Source organism: Perognathus longimembris, chromosome 3, assembly GCF_023159225.1.
Source record: "Perognathus longimembris pacificus isolate PPM17 chromosome 3, ASM2315922v1, whole genome shotgun sequence".
In the NCBI taxonomy this organism is placed as follows: domain Eukaryota; kingdom Metazoa; phylum Chordata; class Mammalia; order Rodentia; family Heteromyidae; genus Perognathus; species Perognathus longimembris.
In genome coordinates, this window is record NC_063163.1 from 118,316,034 (window position 1) to 118,320,744 (window position 4,711).

Sequence of the window (4,711 nt, forward strand, 5' to 3'; positions counted from 1 at the left end):
AGAAACATACAATAGTGAGGGTGCTGAGACCCCCAGTCTGGAAGGAGAGATGGCTGCTTTCCATTGGAGGAGGAGGCGGCCCTCCCTGTCTGGGCCTGACCCAGGAGACGCCCCCAGCCCCAGCTGCCTGGTGCTAACAGGGCCCACAGCAGTTGTGACAGGAAAAGCAGACAAGCCCATAGCTCTGGGCGGAAATGGCCCCTCTCCAGGCCTAACTTGCTCGTGGAGGCCGGGCCTCTCATCCCAAGCCATTACACGCATATGCAGTTTGCAAGAACAAGGGGGAAGCTAGGCTTTTTAAACACATTTCCTGGGGCTTTGCCCAAAGTGTATTTAACCCATTTCATGTGGCATCGGCACCAAGCACGCAGACCCTGGTGCAGGGAGCAGGCCCCAAGGTCTCTGCTGGTGCCCCGACAGCTGTGCTTTCTGAGCAAGCCCCTCCCTTCCTGGCGAGGGGCCTGCGGGCGCGTGAGATACTTTCAGGGACACACGCCCACCCGTGTCTCCCGTGGTCTGTAGTGCACTGGTCTCCAGGAGCTGGAGGAACACTGGAACCTGAAAGTCGCCCCAGGTCTTCCTTCGAGATGCGTGGCCCAACCTCTCGGAAGCAGCAGCAGAGATGGGGAGACCTCGCTGCCCTCCTCGGGTCACGTGACCACAGGACCAAGATTCCTTCGATTCTTCCTCCCCCAGCGCCGTACCGGATACACGGGTAGAGAAGGTATGGTGATGGAGCACCCCGTGTGCAGGCACTATGCTGACCATGGGGCGAATGGAAAGAAGAGCCAAGTCCAGAAGCCCCGACGAGGGAAGGGCTGGGAGTAGAAACCCTGTCCTTCCTGGTCAGTGGCCCTGCTAGCAGGGAGCAGCAGTTCTCTTGGCTTGAAACTCACAGGCTTTGAGATGATGCCAACTGCAGGGCTCGTCCCCAGGCTTTCCCTTCCCAACCTCGGTGATCCTGAGCTGCAGCCACGTGTCCCCAGCCACACACACACACACACACACACACACACACACACACACACACACACACCCCCTAAAGGAACATCAAACCTTACCTCCCAAACAGAAGCACCCCCACTGCCATCGGCATGGTCCAGCCAATCTGGACGGCTCTGGTCCATTTCCACAGTTACCTCTCCAAACACAAGTCAGATCTTGTCCTCGCTTGCACAACACCTTCCGATGACTGCCCACCGCTCCTGGAAACACAAAACCAAACCCCCATGCTAGCACGGCCCACAGGGCCCTGTGTTTCTTGGCCACCGCTGAAGTCTCCTCATGATTTCAACAACGGGTCTCTCCTTCTCATGCATTATCAACCAGGAAAACCCCGCCGGCTCAGGGCTAGCACCGAACGGTTTCCTTTACCAGGAAAATCCTCTTTGCCAATCCATCCTGATTCATTTCTTAATTGGAGATGGGACACAGCCAAGAATTAACCAAAATGTCAAAAGTGGAGTCACGGCTCCAGGGGTAGAGCACTGGCCTGGAGCAAAAAAAAAAAAAGCTAAGGAACAGTAGGCAGGCCCTGAGTTCAAGCTCCAGCGCACGCGCACACACAAAACAAGAGAGAGAGAGAGAGCAAGAGAGAGGAAACTGCTGTACCTCCCTGATCCCTATGTCACCTGCTCCTCACATAGTGACTTTCTTTGGCAGATCACTGACTGACTGTGGCAGTGAAGGGATGAAGAGTCCAGCACAGCAGGGAAGGAGTATTATCAGAACCTTCTAGCTCCCCAGGCCTAGAATCCATAAGCAGAGATCTGCCTGGATCATTCCGGTCCCCTTCTCCTTCCTGGGCCCGGCTTCTTCCAAACCTCAGCTCCGCCCGGGTTTTCCCCCTGGGGGCCGTGGCTGTCACCTGGGCGTTCATTCGGTCCTCCTTTCTTTCCCCTTCCCTTCCTTTCTCACCCAGGGGTTTTCCTGCCCGTTTTCCCACCACACCCTTTATTAATATAACTGTAATCAGGCCTGTCAGAAGTCTAATTTGCACTTGTACTGGGTGGTGATGTCATTGGGACCTGGCTGTAAGAGCTAGGAAGCACTTCCCTACCTCGTCCGTCCTCCTTGTTGCCAGCCCACGCGCCACCTATGTCACCAGCTCTAACTGTGAGAGCCCAGCCACACCAAACACAACAGCCACTCAGGAAGAAGCTCTGACAGACGTCTTTCCCGGTTAAACACACCAGCCGCCTTCCCTCCTTCTCATCTCCCATAGTGCTGGCTGGTTCTGGCTCCCTTTTGCCCTCCTCCACCTGTTTCCTTGGTCACAGTCTGAGATGGGGTAGCACGGATCTACTTGCCAGACCAAGGTACACTCAGCCCAAAAGCACGGGGGGGGGGGGGGGGGGGAGGGAGGGAGCTGCATCCACCCCCCCCCAGTCTCAGAGCAGATAACACCCAAGAGGAGGATGCATTGACCCCTACCCTAAGATTGAACCCCACCCTACTGCCCCAGGCACATACGGACACGCGGCAAAACTTCAGGTATAGGAACTTGCTTCGATATGCAGGCCTAGCGGGCAATTCACTTAAGCTCAGCTGTAAACAAGCCTTTGTGGGCTGGATGGAAAAGCCACCAACTTCCTAGACCTAGGGGTGCTTTCAATAACCTCTGCCTCCTTGCTCAGACCCCACATAAGCCTGGTCCCTAATTCACCCCCTCGCACAACCTCTAATCCCCCCCCACCACCACCACCACAGGTCTGTGCCCCTTGGCGTTCCTCAATAAACAGTCCTCGGCCTTGCCTGTGGACGATCTAGTTTTTTTCCCTTCTCCTCCATTTTCCTAACAGAGACCAAAGTTTGTAAACACGTGTGTGTGTGTGTGTGTGTAGGTGTGGGGTGGCAGCCTGTGTACCCCAGCAGAGATTTAGTGTCTGATACAGTGGGAAAAAATAAACAACGCACACCAGGCGCCTGTAGCTTTCACACCTGCCAGCCTAGGCTGAAAGCTGGGGATCGAGGGCTTCAAACCCCGGGCGAGGAAGTCTGGGCGACACTTATCTCCAATTAACCAGTGAAATGTTGGAAGTTACCAAAAAGAGAAGAAAGAGAGACAAAGAAAAGACAAAAAGATGTTGGAGGTGCAGCTGTGGTTCACAGTAGAGCACCAGCCTTGAGTGAAGAAAGCTCAGGGACCGAGCTCAGGCCCTGAATTCAAGCCCCAGTATTCATTCTCGCTCTGTGTCTTTCTCTCTCTCTCTCTCTCTGTCTCTCTCTCTCTCTCTCTGTCTCTCTCTCACACACACACACACAGAGTAACAATAAACACTTCGTGGCCCTATACTATTTAGAACGCATTGTGGAGTATTCTAGACCTTGTTTTTCACCGAATTTTCAGAACAACCCAGTGAAGTGAGCATCGATGTACTCATTGTACAGGTAAAGCAGCTGGTGGATGAGCGGCCATTTCAGGCCAGAGATGCCAAAGCCCCAGCTCTGAAGCATGCCTAGAAACTGCTTTCCTCCCGCGAGGAGAGATGGGGAGGAATTGGCGAGGGCTTGAGACCACGTGAAACGCTGTCTACGAGGGCTGGAGGGCTGCCGTGGGCTAATTAGGCTTGCCAGAGCTTTTCCTCGAGGGTACCAAGGATGGACCCCTACCCTACTGCCCCAGGCGCATACAGACAGCAGGCAAAACCTCAGGCACAGGTGAACCTGCTGGCCTGCTGACGATTGAGTCCCACCTATTCCTTTCCCATTCTCCTAACGCTACGCCCCGGTGGTTTAAGGGAAGGAAGCTGTCTCTTTTTCCCAGCAGGGGCTGGGCTGGCTTGTTTGGCTAACAGCCTCGCGGAGCTTGAAGATGACCACACATACACCCCGTTAGATAACGGAAAAAGATAGCTCAGGAACGTGAACGGGACTGGAAGAAAGCAAGGGTTGCACCACGGCCCAATCAGATTGCGGTTAACAGCAAGAGCGCTGTGGTCAGGGGGGCTTGGTGTAGGAGCTCCTGCTGGCTCGCTGCCCTCTCTCTTCCCTCTCTAAGCCTTTACTTCTTAGTTGGTTAAAAAAAAGGGGGGAGGGAGGAGGTAGAGAATAAAACCTTGGAGAGTTGCCCTGAAAATTAAATAAGATGATCCAGGTAAAATAACCTGGCCTTAGGACCTGGGTGTAAGAACACAGTCGCCTGGGTGCCTGTGGCTTATGCCTACAATCCCAGCTGCTCTGGAGGCTGAGATCTGAGGATCGCGGCTTAAAGCCTGCCTGGCAGGAAAGTCTGTGTGACTCTTATCTCCAATTAACTTCAAAAAAGCCAGAAGTAGCTCTGTGGCTCAAATGGTAGAGCGATGGCCTTAAGCACAAGAACGGGGCAGTATAGAGCTACAAGTCAAAACGCAGCCCTGAAAGTGGAGCACGGAAACCTGGGTTTCCCTCATCTTGAAGACGTGGTTGGTTGAAGTCACAAGCAGCCAACAGGATAGAGAAAAGTAGGGCTCGAGGAAGAGAGATTTCAGATTCCCCATCATTTTAAAGGGTAAAATGGTTCAATGCAGGGCTGAAGTCGGGAGGGAAATTTATTTCGGAGAAGGGGAAAGAGAAGAGGTCTGCTATCTTCTGTTGCAAAGCCTCGCCATTCTCAAAAAGAAATCGGATGCCTTTGGGTTCTGGGGGCATGGGGTGGGGTCAGGGGCCTGGGACCCTAGCCAAAGACACAGCAAGTGACAGATTGGACTTGCACTGAAACGGGAAGTTAGGA